General features: G+C 32.4%; 1 long non-coding RNA gene across 1 annotated transcript in view; it reads right to left on the bottom strand.

Annotated features, from left to right (window-relative positions):
* The window catches only part of LOC129145951 (uncharacterized), a 99,156-nt gene that overhangs the window by 15,082 nt on the left and 65,296 nt on the right, over nucleotides 1–18,778 (bottom strand). The window contains exon 2 of the long non-coding RNA XR_008552190.1: nucleotides 17,487–17,551. This is a non-coding gene — a long non-coding RNA (uncharacterized LOC129145951). The remainder of the gene's footprint in view (nucleotides 1–17,486; nucleotides 17,552–18,778) is intronic.

The following is an 18,778-nucleotide window of genomic DNA, read 5'->3' as shown; positions in this document are numbered from 1 at the left end:
TTTATCATCATATTAAAACTTCATCAATAGATTTAGTTATTGGTTAAAAATATTCTGTTCAGAATTTATAATAAATCTGGACAGTAACATTAATAGTATCACATTTGAAAACTTCTTTTACAAAATAATAGGCTTTTAATTTAAATGTCTAATACATCTTTGTAGATAAGTGTTTAATTAATTGTAATAATCATTAACAATTTAGGTAGAACAAAATGTTCAAGACTAGTAAATCCAAATTCACTTATTATAGTTTTCTCAATGCAGTATTTAGGGGATATTATATAAAACTTTAACAAGATGATTTTCAATTGCATTTCATTTACTAAAATTAAAAACAAAAATGATATTATATTGAAATAAAGGGAATTTTGTATACTTCTTGCATGTGTCTATGCTATTATCCATTTTTAATTGTTTAGTGGTGTCATTTTAAAGTTTAATTTTCCCTTTTTCATACTACTTTTGTCAAATGAAATTAATTTATTTTTGACAGTATATTACATACATAATTTTATGTTCTGCATTTTATTTGCTTACCAAATTACACACAATTACACATGTGATTATTGTCTACTAAGAATATATTTTTTATCTGTGTGACTGTATTATACCTTATCTGATGGATATATCAGTTTATTTAATCAAATTAATTTTTACATTTTTCACTTATATAAATAGAATATAATGATTATCTTTATTACTATTATGAAACTAAGGTTAAGACAAATATTAAATGATTTCACCTATATGTGTTATATAAGGAAACTAGATAAACTGACAAAATAAAATTAAAATAGATCAATGGACATTAAAATCACAAATAAAATGGACAGAGGTGAAGAGTATGGGTGGTGGGAATAAAGTGGAAGAAGTACAATGGATAATGGTGTGTGATTTGTTATGTTTTTTAAAAAGAAGTTAAGGAAAATAAACTAAGGTTTGTCTACAGTTTTATAAGTGATTGTTCTAAGATTAAAATCAAGTGAAAAATCAGAGATTAAAACCTGAAATTAAATTTTAAGATTCATTCTTACTGTTTGTGACTAACAGATTCCTAAACAATTTACAATGTAATATTTCTATGCCTCTTAGCATCTACTATAATGGTTTCCTAGCATAATTATAATACATTACTTTTCTGTGACCTATTTGTAAGTATGACCTCGAATATCTCCACTAGGGAGGAAAATATTTCAAAAGAAAGTGATGTACATTTGTTACTTTGACTAATGATTCTTTCATTTTCTCTTCTTGTGGTAACAGTGCTGAAGTTGATTGTAGAGAACTAGATAGTCCACATTTGTTTTCATGTATAGTGTGACTAACAAACAAGGTATATTTTTTCCTCCCAAGCAAGGCATATGACCTAGGTTAGACCAAATAAAGCCTTTTGCTCTGGATTTTAAATTTTGAACAGAAAAAGCCAACAATGAGAAAATGTAGGAATCACTAAAACTGACAGGGGCTCTCTGAAGTGTCTATCATTTTCTACCATCAATTTTACAGCTTCTAAATCTATTTTTAGATCTGAGTCTTTACTTTTTTATTTTCTTTTTATTAACCCATATTTACAAAGTAAATTTATTTTTGATTTAAGTTGGTTGTGGTGAGATTTTATACCACACATTAAGGTTGCAATTGAATTTTTTAAATTAAATTTAAATTGAATTAAAAATTTTTACTTCCTTACCAGTGATTTAGGCTGTCAGCTTCATAATACATTAAATCATTATATTTAATATGATATGCTTTTTATTGATTTCTGTGCATTTTCCTCTTCTAATAGGATATTAATACATGCTTAATGAAATCATATAATCCATTTAAATGTGTTATAGAAATTTTCCCCAGACAATTCTTTATTAGATTAATTTTTAAAGGATTCACTTTATTTCCTTCATATGACTATTTCTACAGGTAGCATAATACTAAAATGATGATTCAAATTTTGTAAAATCCTGTATTTGGATTCCCTGGGAATAAAATAAAAAAATTAAAAAATTAAATATTTTTTTAGATTACCTTCTTAAGTTTTCCTTCAATGACCTTTAGAACTGTCTTATAATTTATTAGAATTACATTTAAATGTATATAGGGATTTCTAGTAAACTAGTATTTTTATAATTATTTATTGAATTACTGTTTTAATTGAGATTTTTTTCAAATAGGTCCCACATACATTTATATGATTATGTGACACTAATACTCTGTGTGTGTATGTGTCCTTTGTCAAGCATTCAACATGTAACAGTTTGGATTACTTATAATGTAAAAGAAGAACAAATCATCTAAAAAATAGATATATAATAATATACAGATAAATATATATACACAATCTAGGCATATATAATATATATTATAATTAGATATATGGTATATATTCTTGCTGGGAATAAAACAGCCTAGATTACTTAGAGTAATCATGCTGGTGAAAATTATTTAAAGTGATAAGGGCAGTAGTGGCTAGTGCCTAGATCACCCCCTAAGGATCAAAGCACTCATTTACCCAATTGTCAGGAGACCTGGCCTGACCCCTAATTATAACTTCCCTGGGTACAGCTATTATCTAATGACTAATCAATGCAGGAAGGTCACAAGGTCTGGTTCTCTTGTGAACATTTTGCCACTGCAGCTTCAGACCTTCCCCAGGCATCAGGCACATCAGCTAATGTCTTATTTTCCTAATTTCTTTACATGTAGTACTTCCAAGATCACTCCCCTATATATTCCACTCAAGACAAAAGTCTATTTCTGAGTCTATTTCTTGATGAACCTGACTAAAAACATGGACATTTACATATCTAAACAAATGTGAACTTTAGAGTTTGATGGGACAGCAAGGAAAGGAGTGAAACAAAATTCAAGATCTCTGAAAGGAGGGAAAACCAACCGAAACATTTCTTCACTTTAAACTTGAACTTGAGAGACAATACCCACCAATCAATTCTGATAAAAAAAAAATAAAAAACTCTCTTCCCAGACCATCAAATGGCATGGGGGGGGGGTGCAGGGGGGTGGGGGTGGGGGGGTGCAGGGGGAGGGTATCCCTATGACATTGTACACAAAAACAATAAACTCAAGTTTTCCAGATCATGGACCATATTTTTGAAATACACTGTAGAAAAACATGAAATACTTGCCAATGAATACTTGAAAAACAAATATGTTATTGCCATGCAACCATCCCAGGCTGGGTAGGTTCATTTTCACTTCTCACAGGTGAAAAGAAGGGTCTTTGGTAGATTTTGTAGTTAGTTCTTTAATGCTGAGATGGGGCCAGCAGGCAGACAGAGTGCGCAAGACTCCCAACTCTAATAGAGACAGAATAGCAACTCTCTGCCTAGCCTCCTTTACACTGTCTAGTGCCCATAGCCACACAACCAATACATGGTTGCAAATGCAAGGCCCTTCTGTTGTTCACTAGATGTCCAAATGGTGGAAAACAAAACATAGAACATTTCAAGTTATGGACTCACTGCTGTGTGGAAAGCAAAAAATAGTCTGATTTTAACTCATTTTCCTTGCAGTTATGTATCAAGAACTGGAACCAAAAATAATATTCAAGGTAGTAAAGAACATTTCATTATGATACTAAGGATTATAATGGTTAACGGATAGTGTGACTTTTCTTGTTAATATAATAGTAAATATGATTTTTTCAAAATTTCACCTAAGAATTCACATTAAATAGCTAAAAGTTAATGTGACAAGAACACTGAACATTTTCTTGTTGTTTAAGAAATAATTTGTAGTAATTTGAATGGCAGACTAAAAATGATCTGGTTAAATTAGTATAACATCTGGTTATTACACTAAATCCATGCTACATTTTAGATGAGCAGAAGGTAAAATTCTTTTTCAAAGTAAAAATAAAAAGAGTAGTACCCCTGCCTGAAGATCATTAAAAGCTGTTGCATTAAAACATATACTAGAAGCATGTATGTCTCACTAAATCATTGAAACACACATCTACAAAAGAGAAAAGACTTACGAAGGTCATTGAAAAGTTTGAGTGCATACTGTGTGTGCGTGTATGCACATGCATTGTAAAATTTCATTTTCCCATTCCATGAATACTAACTAAATTCAATTCTCCAGAGAGAAACTGAAGAAACTGTATCATTGTTCAGGAAGCAGGAACTGGCTTTTGATAAAAGGTTTCCCTTCCTCCTCCATAATGCATCTGGGACCTTCAAAGTTGATTACCGTAATATTTACATAATATAGCTTTGACGTACAATTGAGATCTATAACACATTTAATACTGGAAAAGTTGGCTAGCATCAGATATTTTTAATGAATTGGAAGACAGCCCATTTTGTTTCGTCTGAAATCAAGAAAGAGTGCCAGGTTGGTCACCAAATACTCGTCAGTTTCTTTTAAAAAGAATACTTAAGATTTTTTTTTTCTGGTTGTAGTTTCCAAATATCCTTCATCATCACACTATAAAATGCAAATGGAAAGGTGCCTTCTTAAAGCTCCCATAAACTAGAGAATCCAACTGATGGCCTTACTCTTAGGAACATAAAGATAATTGCATTGAATTTTTTTTTAGATCATTAGTTTTCTTTGTATGACCATGGAAAGAAATGTTAATGTACTGATTTGGAAAGTTTAAAAATGATGAGCATTCTTTTGTTTTTGTCATGCCTCATTTTATTTTTAATGGACACTTTTCTAAGAGATTTCAGATAGGTATTCAAAAAGGAAAATTTTATTTATTTATTTATTTATTTATTTTATAAATTTTATTGTTATATTCCCATACAATTGCAGCCCCCCCATTCTGACCCCAATCCCTCCCTCCCGCCCCCGCCCCCCTAAAAGTGTCTCTGGTTCATAGTTTTTTGTTGATTTTGATTTTCACTTTCTTATAGTTATTCATTTTCCTGGTCCCTTATTTAAGTTTTCTAGATTCCTGCTATGAGTGAGACCATCCGGTATTTTTCTTTTTCTTTTTGGCTTATTTCGCTGAGCATGATCCCTTCCAGCGCCATCCATGTTGCTGCAAATTGCATGTGTTTATCTTTTTTGAATGCTGAGTAATATTCCATGGTATATATGTACCACATCTTCTTGATCCAGTCATCTATTTTTGGGCATTTGGGTTGTTTCCAAAGCTTAGCTATTGTAAACAGTGCTGCTATAAACATAGGGGTGCAGGTGTTCTTTGGAATTGATGTTTCTGTGTCCTTTGGGTAAATACCTAGGAGTGGAATTGCTGGATCATATGGAAGCTCTATGTTTAGTAGGTCCAGAAATCTCCACACAGCTCTCCACAGTGGTTGGACCAGTTTGCACTCCCACCAACAGTGCAGAAGAGTTCCTTCAAAAAGGAAAATTTTAAAGGATAAAACAATCCACAAAACTAGTAACCGATTTCATATCTAATTATAAATCTTGCTATTTATCATTATTGCACCATTTCCAAACTTCTATTATTGTCCCTTACTTTCACTAATATAACTTATATGTGTTTATTGTGAAATATATATGAAACATTTCAAGAAACTAAATATATATATTAAAACTCAACTTAACTTCTAATGAGTTGACATTAATTTTCCTTGGCATGATGTATTTTTATGGGGTGCTTTAGGAGTTTCTTAAGACTCCCCATATTTTCTTTTAATTAAAGACTATTAACTTAGAAAAAAATAGTTTTGTAGATATTTTGTGACTATGTAATTCTCCATAAGTATGTTTTTAAATTGATTGCTTTTCCTTTGCTAACCTGTATGATGCTGTTTTGATTAGTCATCTAACCTGAGAATAACCCAGAGGGGTTGGGGATTTGCTCTGCCATCCTGATGACACTTCTTTTTATGTCCCAGCATCTTTGAATGCTTTTTAATCCTAAAAATATACCATTCACTCTTTTCTTATAAATTTTCATCTATTCCCTCTGTTGAGCATTCTAACACTTCCCTCCTTACTCTATGTGAGGTACTTAAAACTAAGGTCAATCTTTTTATCTTAGCACAGTTATCACTTTCTCAAGACCACAGTTCATCAAATGTTCCCAGATAGACCACAGCATTATATTTCTTTACACCTTGCATTTGCCAGCATGCAAACTTCTACATACAACTGTAAACAATGTGAAAAAGAAATGAAACTGAAAGGATTTTATGGGCACTCAGTGAATTGAAGTTTAGGGGGAAACACAAATGTTCATATTGCTCAATTTCTCTGAGTTACTCGAGGCTATAATTCATCATTATATTCCCAATATTGGTGCTTATGTGTGCTATGTGGTAGATGCTCAAAAAGTTCTCACTGTATGAAGAGCATTGTATCTACCTTATACTCAAAGTTAAATTTGTTAAGGATTTATTATTACTTAGTATGAGTGAAGTTCTGGCTGCCTTTATCAGCAAATAAATGAAGTATGAAAACATAGTCCCAGACTTCAAAAAACTAGAGTCAAATAAAAATAAAATATTTTCTAGTACAGGATGAGAACCTCTTTTCCCTACTCAGAAGTTGCAAGGCCTGGATTGAATTATGCGGATTCTTGATAACTAAGTAACATTGCTAAATTCTAAGTAGGTAATTCTGAGCTGAATGAGAAAGAGTTAAACCTTTGAGGCAGCCACTGTGATATTTTCCATTTTATCACAACACATTTATTTAAATAAATACAATAGGACAAATGAATCAAAGAGTCATTGAATCAGAATTGAGACTTGGCACTATTCATTTCTTAATTAAATTTTTACAGATCACTGCCTTTAGAGCAGCAAGTATATTTTATGATTAATTATGAAAACAATATTCTTAGATTCATGTCTCTTTTGAACAATATATTGGAAGAGCATTGAATATGAAACCCCAGGAAGCAAAGTCCATGAATGTTAACAATTTAGAAGCTGAGGAATTACTATTGTTTTAAACTAAACTGACATGCCTCACTTGTCTAAATTAGCATCTACTGAATTCTTTCTTTTGTTTCCTTCCATAAGTGGAATTGTAGTCCATGTTTTAGAGAATGAATTCTTTAAAAACAATTACACTGCACAAAGTTTTGTGAAATTTGCATTAGATAATAGAATTAAAACAATTTAAATCAAAGATTTTCTTTCAGTGGACCAACTTTCATGTAAGTAAATTCATATTAAATGAAGTTTATGTAAGTGCACTTATTAATTTCTAGCTTCAATGAAAGAATAAGAAATAGAATTAATATAACTTAAATCCTTCCTGATCTTTTTACTGAATGTTTTTCTTGTAGAAATAAAATCTATAGATAATTGCTAGTGTTGGCATTTTTACTTTGTTCAATAAAACCCCAAACTTGAAGGTAAAGAAATGGTAAACCGGGCCTCCCCGGTGGCGCAGCAGTTGAGAGCTGGGTTGCGAAGCTGCCCGCAGCCTCTGCAGCACCGGTTCGATTCCCGGCTGCTCCCCGGCCACCAGAGGAGTGTCCCGCATGGCGCGCAGACCTCTCCTGCCACCCGCTGCTCCCCTCAGCAGTGTACTTCGGTCCTTCTGCCTGTTCTGCTCCCTGCTCTGACTCTGGTGAATTTTCTCACCCTCCCGCGCTTCTGACTGTACCCAGTGCATGTATAAACAAACAAACAAATAAATAAATAAAATCTTAAAAAAAAAAAAAAAAGAAATGGTAAACCACCATATGCCTGTTGTCCAGATTCAACAATTTTCACTTAGCTCAATCATTCTCCCTTTCTCCCTTCTAATCTCTTGCTTTCTGCTTTTCTCTCTCTAGATAATTATATAGGTACAGATATTCAAAATCTATATATGTATCTACGTGGCTATCTATAAAGAGAAAATAAAATGAATATAGATATACAGTCATCTATTTATCTCTTTATCATTATTCTCTCTATATAGAGAGATAGATGAAATATACATGAAATACTTGAAAGCTGGTATTAAAATGCAAATATATCCCTAAATATTTCAGAAAGTATTTCACAAAAAGGACTACATATATTTACATACATATATGTATGTATGTATGTGTTTATATAGAGAGATAGACTGAGAAAGAGAGAGACTGATTTTATTACAATCTCATGATTATGGAAACTGAGAAGTCTTAGAAGTCCCATTTATAAGTTGGAAACACAGAAAATCTAGTGGTATAGTTATAGTTCAAGTCCAAAGGCTGAAAGTCTAGGAGTGCCATCAAGCCAAGTAGCCTTAATTTTTTATGACAAAATTTTTTATTAACACTTTCATTTGTCAGAATTTTAAATATCTTCTGAAAATATTTCTGGTATTTTCTAACAATCAGTATAATTTTTTTTTTTTGTTAATGAAAAAGCAGAGGGGTCTCCCCGGTGGCGCAGCAGGTTGAGTGCTGCACTGTGAAGCTGTCCACAGCCTCTGCAGTGTGTCTGTTTCCCTGTCGGCAAGGGAGACACCCACATGGTGCTGCACCTCTCCTGTCTCTCCCACTGCTCCCCTCAGCAGTGTTTTTGGTCGTCTGCCTGTTCTGTTTCCCACTCGGTCTCTGGTGAATTCTCTCACCCTCCTGCACCTCTGACCTGTATCCCAGCTCTTGTATAAATAAACAAATCTTTAAAAAATAGAATTTTAAAAAAAAGCAGAGAAGTCAGTTAATTTTGAATTTTAAAGAATTACTATGGCTATATGGTTGAGAAAAGGCTTAAGGGGCAAGGCTAAGCAGCACTTTAACATCAAGCAGGGATTAGAGCCTCACACTACAGGGTAGTAGTGGAAATCATGAGACATGACTCATGATCTATGTAAGGCTACTCTGGCTCAATCTAGTCCTGAAAATCTGGTATTTTTTTCAGAAAATGCTCAGTTGCTATTTCTCATCATTTCCAGTTTAAAAAGGTATGGATCATACATAAAATCAAAATCAATAAATTTCCAAACTTAACTATAATATTGTAAAATATTTGTAAGTACAAAAGTAGCATAAGATGTTAAACATATCACTTCCTGATTGAATTATGTTTTCAAAAATTAAGTCATCGGGACTCCCCTGTGGCGCAGGGGTTGAGTGCTGGACTGAGAAGCTGCCCACAGCCTCTGCAGCACCGGTTCGTTCCCTGGCTGCCTGCAAGGGCTCCACATGGTGCCCAGACCTCTCCTGCCCTGCCCACTGCCCTCTCAGCAGTGCACTTCGTCAGTCTGCCTGTTCTGTTCCCTGCTCTGGCTCTGGTGAATTCTCTCACCCTCCCACACTTCTGACTGTACCCAGTGCTTGTATAAATAAATAAAAAAATCTTAAAAAAAATAAGTCATAAAAAATAATGTAACAGAATGAAGAGGATGAAGTGAGAAAATACAATTAAAGATAATTAGAATACTATGATTATATAAGGAAGACATAAGATAAATATAAGAACATATTAGGAATATCTCAGAGAGATTGCCATGAAATATTTGGAAAATATATAGAGGTATATAAGCTAATCTTTCTAATCTATCCATCTACCTATCTATATGATATTTTAAAAGATACAGTAATTAAAAGTACATAATTCTAAAACCAAAGTGGACAAATACATAAAACAGAACAGATAATAATAGAGCAGATAGAATTCATAGCAATTTATCCTGAGGTGATAATTAAAGGTGAATCCAAACATATTAGTATTAAAATCATTAAAATAATGATAAACTAAATGTAATTCAAATTCTAAAAGAAACATGACATGGCTTAATACAGCATCTTTAATCACTCGATCAACTATTCTGTAGGTTTTAGCTATATTTTTGAACAATATTTCAGAAATATTAACATGCAATATGAGAGATATAACAATAGTAAATAGCTATCATATTTTATTTGTAGAGTACTTATGATAATAATTTTACATATATAATATATAGAGCATTCATGTTTAAATTATATGTAAATATATAAGTATAAATGTATTTTTACATATACACTACCATATACATGATACAAATATACTATTTAATATATTATAATTTATATTATATATTACATAGATATATATGTAAAATACATTTTTTCTTTACAATTTTACAAGCAAGAAAGCAGAGTCCTCTTGACAGAGGTTAACTAACTTGTTTAAGTTTTCCCAAACTTAATGTTTTGTTTAAGAGCAAAAGAAATATGCAAATTAGAATAAAAATAGATTACTTTTCACAAAACCTTAGTAAATTGGTTTATGCCCCATCTTGAATAACAGGAGCATATAAAAAGAAATCTGCAGAAAAGCAGATTATCAGTTAACAAAATTAAACTGAACATTTGTTCATCACCGAAATATTTGAGCATTCCCCAAATGTTACATTCCAGGAAACATATGAACTTAAAATGTTGTGTCTGGTATTTCCAGTGGGGAATAGTAAGCTTATATTTTTCTAGGTTTTTTTTTTTTTTCTTTTTACTTGTGGGATACTTGAATCTCCAGCATGATTCAACCAAAACCAGAATGGAGGACAATTGTAATTCTCTTTTCAGAGGAAAAACAAAATTTATTACATAGAAAATAAATGTAAATTACATAGATTTAGGTAGGTTAAAAAAAAATAAGGGAAATCAGACAGTAATGAATTTCTAGAGATGTGAATCTCAAAAATACCAATTAATTCAGAAAGAAAAATAGAGAAAAAGAAAAAATAATCTGGGTAACTATGAAGCTTATAGTACTCTCCAAAATTTATTCAAATATTTTAAGGGATTATCTTTTATTGATAATGAGTAAAAAAAGAGAAAAGCAAAATTCTGTTTTTTAAACAATAATAAAAATTATGCATAAAAACAATAAAAATGAGTCACTCATAGGTATTGATAAGGTACTATGACTTTTCCCAAATAATGTAACTTAAATCATAAAATTTAAATATATGATTTTTTTGCAATCAAGTTCAGGTATGAAAGAAAATAATTCCTTAAACCTTATGTTTTACATTTGCTTTTTTGGCCATAAGCTTAAAAGGCAATTTTTCTCTAAGTCCTGACTCTTAATATATATTTTTCAACTAAAAAGCTGTCATGTTCATGTGTCTTGAAAATCATGAGGTATCTTCATGCATTCATTTATCCTGCTAATAGTTTTTCCTTCTGTGACTTCTAAAATTGTAAGTGTCCTTTCATCATCCAAGAAGTTTTTTTTTTTTTTTTACATAATTTTATCATTGTTGGAATTCATACTTTATGGAAAGTTTACATAAATTATGCCTTAATTTTTTTGCTTTCATTTATATTTAATTTCTCTGTCTCTCTCTCATGAAACCATATTTGATTTCATTTTTTTCTTTACTATGATGATTCCACACACTACTTTTGTATCGTGTTCTGGATTCTTTTCAATATTCCAATTCCTCATGAGTTGGTGATAATTGCAAACATTTTTGCTCACTTATTTACTGAATTTTACATGCTCTTAATCCCCATTGATCATTAAAGGAAACTAAATATTGTGAATCCAATTCACAATGTCTTACTGAATATATCCCATATTCCAATTACTACTCATACACTGAATGTGCAGCAGATTCTGTGTTAGACTAGGAATTTAAAGATTGACATACCCACACTCTAAAAAAACCTTATGATAATGAAAGAGGAATCACTGATTACAAGGCAGAAATTATCAGCTGTGTGTATTTGATGGGATGAGTATGTATGGGGATGAGATGAGGATGGGGATTGGAGGGAATGTGATTCTAGGCAGAAGGCCCAGTTGGAAGCATATTCAGGAAACATATGTAGTTTGATGTGGCTGGAGTGTAGGGCACGACTTGTTTTGACAGATTCTGAATATCATCTTATATGCTGTCTTCCAAGAAAAGCTGATATAAAAATACACTTCTTTTTTTTATTTATTTTATTTTATATAATTCTTACATCTTTTTTCATCTTTGCACAATGAATGTATATTCATTTTGGTTATATTCCCCATACAATTACACCCCCTCTTATTTTGACTCTAGTCCTTCCTTTCCCCGACCCTGCCCCCTCCCCCCACAGTGTGTCTCTGGTTTATAGTTGCTTGTTGATTTTGAGTTTTACTTTGTATTGATTGGTCTTTTTCCTGATCTCTTATTTAGGTTTTCTAAATTCCTGCTATGAGTGAGACCATCCGGTATTTTTCTTTTTCTTTCTGGCTTATTTCGCTGAGCATGATCCCTTCTAGCTCCATCCATATTGCTGCAAACTGCATGTGTTTATCTTTTTTGATTGCTGAGTAATATTCCACTGTGTATAATGTACATTGGAGAACGCAAAGAGCAATCTCCATCTATGATGAATGAGTTTCCAAATTAGGTAACCACTGATAAATTCTCTTCCTTTAAAATTTAAGGTATTGGGCCTCCCCTGTGGCACAGCGGTTGAGCACTGTGCTGCGAAGCTGCCCACAGCCTCTGCAGCGCTGATTCCATCCCTGGCCACCAGCAAGGGTCCCACATGGTGTGCAGACCTCTCCTGCCATGCCCGCTGCTCCCCTCAGCAGTGTATTTTATCACTCTGTCTGTTCTGTTCCCCGCTCTGCCTCTGGTGAATTCTCTCACCCTCCCGCACTTCTGAATGTACCCAGTGCTTGTATAAATAAATAAATAAATCTTTCAAAAAAAATAAAATTTCAGATATTTTCTTCAGCTACTGTTTCAGGGGTATACCTCAGGTCCAACTTGTTAACTGAATAAAGGCATTTGATAGAATTTACATTTGAAATTGTATAAAATCCCTACTTAAAATCAGTTGCTATCAACTGCAATCCATTTGTCTGACAGTGGGTCTCCCTGGTAGAAGCACTTCAGAAGTATACAGATTCCAGAGAAACTTGGACAGCTTGTCTTATGTACAAAAGCAGAAGAATCAGTGCTTGGGATTGAGAAAGACACTGATTACAATCGATGTTGGCCTTTACACGGGCATATGCCAAGTTCTCTCAGGGGAATCAATGTCTACTGTATTTTGTTTTTGTTAGAATTGTAGACTGATCTGAATAGGGGATGGACATTCCATATCATCACCTGTCCTGAAGCATAGGTCTTCACTTAAAAAAGTCTAAAAATAGCATGTTTTACTGGAGAGTGAAAAGAGCAGTGATTTGAAATTCCAGAAATACTGAATCATGAAATCCTAAATACGCACAGTGGATTTTAAAAAAAAAAAAATATTTTTGAAACACGAAAAAGACTAAAGGAAAATTATGGATAGAAATAGTCTTTTTTTCCTCGTGATTTTTTTTTTTTTATTTTACTTACTGGGATTAATAGGAAGTATACTTCCATGCTTAAGATTTGGAACAAATCAATTCCCTTTTGTAGACATAAAATAGATAAAACATTTATTTTGTTTAGGTCACTTTTACAATTAACATGATTATTTTAGTGAACAAAAATGAGAGTTAAAAGTAATTTTCTTTTTAACTAAGTTTTTTTTTAGATTTATTTTGTGAATGTTACTGAATTAAGAAATTATCCAGTGAGTCCTCTGAAGCAATGGGTTAAGTTTTAGCAATCTGTACAGTCTTTACATAGATTGAAATCTGACATATGAGAGGAACTCAGAATTTTTTTGACTACCTGACCAAGTTCAAGGTTGGAATTTCCAGAGGAGGGCTGAAATTTCCAGAGGAGGGTTGAAATTTTAGAATTTATGCATAATTCTCCATATCTTTGCAAATATAATTAACATGTTTGTATTTGAACTATAGTGAGTTGAAAATCAATTTAGGACAGGGCTAGCATCCTCACCCTCAGTAAGCCAAAAGGATAATGTACTTCCTTCTTCAGGGCTATGGGATCAAGAAGAGTTATAGAGAGTTTGCTGCTGTAGTACCAATGGATTTAGAGTTCACATATAGTCCCAAATGTAAACAAAATGATTCTGGAACCATATCAGAAAAAAAGTAGGGTGTTTTAGAAAGAATTAGTAGAAAACTTTTCTACCAACAGGATATCTGTAATAATAAGATCTGTATCAAGTGCTGCCGAAAGTGTGAAGAAAAAGGAACCCTATTATGTTCTTGGTGGGACTGTACACTGGTTTAGCCTCTGTGGAATGAAGTGTGGAGGTGCCTCTAAAGACTAAAAATAGGTCTATAAAAATAAGGTCTAAAAATAAGACTATAAAAATACAGCAATTCCACAGAGGTATCTACAGAAAGAGCAAAAAACACTAATTTAAAAGGAAACCTGCTCTCCTATTTTTTACCAGCACAATTCACAGTAGCCAAGGTATGGAAACAACCAAATGTCTCAGAGAGATGTGTGAATCAAGAAATCGTGGTACATACACACAATGGAATACTACCCAGTAATCAAAAAAGAAAAGCTCGTCATTACAACAGCATGGATGGTGCTGGAACGGATTATGCTAAGTGAAATAAGTCAGAAGGAGAAAGGTAAATACCGAATGGTTTCACTTATATGTGCAATCTAGAGAAACCAATCAAAGGATCAGACAAAGACAAACCGTAAGTTGAAAGCAGACAACAGACCTGAGATATTCAGGAGAGGGAAAGAGTAGAAAACATGGGGAGGAGAGCAAATTGGACTGTGGTGTAGGGAAACTATAATGACCACACCTGAAAGGATAAATCCATACTGTGAAAAAAATAAACAAGAATGTTTAAAATTATGACATGTAGGGAGCCTTTCTGGTATCATAGGGGTTAAAGATACAACACTATCAAGCTATTGCCAGCCACTGCAACATGAGTTTGATCCCTGGCCAGGGAGCGGAACCACATATGGTGCAGCAGACCTTTCCTATCTCGCCCGCTGCTCCCCTCAGCAGTGTATTGCAGTACATCCACCTGTTCCACTCCCCACTCTGGCAAATTCTCTCACCCCTCAAACTCTGGCCTATACTCCAATTCTTGTATGCATAAATAAACAAAATCTTTAAAAAATAAAATGAAAATAACAAGATCTGTATCACACATTGTTTGTATGAGATTTAAAATCAAATAATTCACTTTAAATTGTTTTATAAAGAATTGTTTTATAAAGAATTCTTATATAAAGAAGAATTATGCACTTTACTTTGGTTCATATATTTGGGACATCTATTACTTTCTTTTCTTTTTTCAAATGAGATCCACTTGTCGATTTTAATGTGACAACAACACTGCTTCTATAATGAATGCAAAAATTCTTAGTAAATGTTGATAGTTTAAACCAAAATATGATTTGACTCATCCACTGACTGTAAACTTCCTATGAATTTTGCATTCCTTCTTGGAAGGATGCTGCTTTAATTTAAATGGTAGCAGACGGGTAAATTAAAAACAATAGTATATAAAGACTTTAATATGAGAAACACTATACTTCTATTCATCCATTTTTAGCTTTGAGATTAGAAAGTGAAAATTTTTATTTTAACCACAAGGATTAAAATGCTGAAACAGGAGATGACTCTAAGAGGTCATTTATAAATCTTATCTGCAGCTCTTTGTTCATTTATGGTTTGGTTTACGTTCTTTTGAAATATATTGTTATATATGAAAGGGTACAAATCATAAATTTTCAGATCAATCTTCATAAAGTGAAATCATATGTTTAATCAGTACACACACACACACACACACACAGGGGCGGGAGGGGGAGGGAGGGAGGGAGGGGGAGAGAGAGAGAGAGAGAGAGAGAAATTTATAAAGTCCCAGAAACTCCTTCATTCCTTTCTTGTCCCTACTCCACTACTTTCCCAGGGTAAAACCTTTCAGGTTTATGTTTTAAAAGACATGGAAAGGTAAGAATAAAAGGTTAAGTCTACAAGTTGATTACTACAGGGTGAGCAGTTGAAATAGGAGACCCCACCTAGAGTAGGACTGATGCTCAGTGACATAATAAACTTTACCACTATAACAACAACAAAATCCAATCTACAATGACAACTTGTGTTTTTGGTCTTGAATTGGGAATGAGACACCCCTGAAAATCTGAAATTACAAATATCCTTCATAAGGGTCGATAGCTGTTATCCATGTTACTTTAATCTCCAAAATAAACTATAGCCAAGAAATTTTTCTGAAATGTTATCAGGTGTTTTGCATCCTGTAGCAATTTACAATTTCTAAATATGATCTAGCAATATATATCTTATTTCATAAAGTTCCCTATTTTAAATCTTGGTGCATCTCTTATATTTATTATTACAGTGCATGATGGAAATGATACTACGTGAGTTTTGAAGAGAGGTCATAAAAGGTAAATACAGATTCCACTCGCTTTCTCAGAATATGTGCCTTTGTAGCTTGGATCTGCAATATAAGAAATAAGCTTTTAGAGCGCAGAGAACACATAATATGTGGAGAGCTAAATGAGGAGTTCCTGATGTTTCAATCCCTAGAGATTCAAGTCTTATGCAGGTACCACAGAGGGGTGTTAGTAAGCATTCAGATGAATCTAGTTATTGAGTGGCCAAGGCAGCTGGCCAAAAGTAATACAACCTTTTGTATAGATGTGCCCTCAAACAAGATGTTATGGTATTCCCATGGATCCTAATATTCATGAAACCCCACACCTCCATTGGTAGAGCAAATGCATTGCATCAACGTCAAGGGGACATTTTTGTAACATACAGAGAAACATTTATTATTGCTTATGAAAGAACATCAGTTAAAACAGACTTTTCAGCAGCAGCATCGATGGCAGAAGAAAGGAGAATAATATCTTTTAAGTGTTAAATAAAATATGTACCTATAATAAAGATACACATATATATGTGGCTATATATATATATATATATATACACACATATATGTTAACATGTAATATCAAATTGTATAAGTTAAGCCAAATAGACTTTACAGGAATTCTTATAGTACCTAATGCACATTTTATAAGAAAATAAAAGGGTAAAAATAACCTTGGAGTGTGATTTAAATTTCACAAACTAAATTAGATAAAATATGCAAAATTACAAAAAATGAAATGATAAAGAAAAGAGCAGGAATTAAGGAAGTAATTTAAAAAGCAAATAAGCTCAACAAACTGGAACTTACTTTTTTGAAAGTTGGAGAAAATAGCAAACTCTGACAAGATGTCAGAAAAAAAGGAACACATAAAATTATTGAGAATGAAAAGAAATAATACCCATAGACATAGTCCAGATAATAATGTGAAAAACAAACAGACACTGCAACAGTATGCATTAAATGATTTAACTTAGATAAAGGCTGGCCAACATGAATAATAAATAATGTGTTATTTAAAATAATCAAGATAAGAAATAAAACTAAAAACATTAAATTCTAGATAGTGAGATGGAAAAAGGTGAACAGTCAAATGTTACATAGTGTGATTATATTATGCTGTTTGATGGGTTCATATGTATTTCTAGAAATTTTTTGTATTATATATTTTACTTCTCCTTTATATATGAAATATTTCATAGTGAAATTGTTGATATAATTTTCTTATAGGATAATAGCTGGGATAACTAAAGGACTTAATAGGAATTCAGTTCACCATAAGTTCAGAATATAGTATACACATTTCTAATTAGATATCTAACTTGAGGGAGACAAAATATAGGCAAAATTACTTACATTGTGGAAAACAACTTGCATCTTGAATATTCGATCTATGTTTAGTCTTTCATATAATCTCTTTACTACAAAAGAGAAGAATTTGGTAATTAAAACAGAAACTTTTCCTGGCTAAAAAAAAAAAACAAAAACAAAAACATATTTTTGTTGGACTAGTTCATATAACAAAAATTCCACAAGCAGTATTTTAATGTAAAATAACCTTATTTTAATTTTTAATATTACTATAATTTAATATTTCTCCACTCTTTGTGCAGGCAATTTCCTATGCAATTTCAGTGGGCATATTTCACTGTTCTTGCCTGGTCTTAATGATCCAGAAATTTAAAAGGGGTTATGACATATTCAATAAATTTGTTCAGACCTTGAAATATTCAAATAATGGAAAATATGCTTTTGTAAAGCACAGGCATGTTAGTCTTTGATTCTTTTTATGGGTTACAATATTTTATGACGTTCTCTCAATAAAAACCATAAAATTAAAATGACCATGCAAGAGTTTATGAAGCGCCTCTGACCCAACATGGTGATGCTAATGGTAGCAAAATTGTTTCCTGAATCTGCTAAAATATCTGGAGGGAACCATTTTACAACACATGTGCAGACAGGAGGTCTGGGAAATCCATTTTTGGGGGAAACCTCTCATCCATTTCTCTCAGCTGCACATAAAAGAAAAGTGTTAGTATCCACAAATTATATTTTAAACAATTCATAATAGTCAAATGACACCTTGGCCATTATACCTTGGAGAGAAACAGAAGAGAAATACCTTGACAAAAATTAAGTATAATTACTATTGAAGTCATGAGCATTAGTAGATACTAGAACATTACTCAAGTTGCATCACTCATCACATCTCTTTTTGAATAATAGAGACAAGAAATAAGTATAAAAACATTAGATCATTGGATTAAATTCCCTCACCATTATTTCTTGCCTAAAAATAAAAATCACACCATCTGAAGGATTTGAGTTGAGGAGAATGGAATCTATGTTCAAATTGTATCAACAAACTTTCTTCTCTAAGCAACCTAATTGAACTCTGCCATACATGTTTTTACGAGTTTGAAACTTGCATATATTGCTCAATATATAAAAGTAAACAACACTTGGCCAAAGAAGTTTTACAACCTTTGGCTTTGCATTGTCTCTTGAGGGGAGTTGATGTCAGAAGACTGAGTAAAGAAGGTCAATATAGAATGACTTGCACAGTCATTTATTTGAGTGATATCCACAATATGATTTTGAAATATTAATTATTATCCTAGTTATTTTTAAGAAAACTATTCAGC

The sequence above is a fragment of the Talpa occidentalis genome, unplaced genomic scaffold (genome assembly GCF_014898055.3).
Source record: "Talpa occidentalis isolate TD23 unplaced genomic scaffold, MPIMG_talOcc4v2.1 talOcc4.16, whole genome shotgun sequence".
Classification (NCBI taxonomy): Eukaryota; Metazoa; Chordata; class Mammalia; order Eulipotyphla; family Talpidae; genus Talpa; species Talpa occidentalis.
The sequence above is the reverse complement of the archived record's forward strand: the minus strand, read 5'-3'. Positions and strand labels throughout refer to the sequence as shown.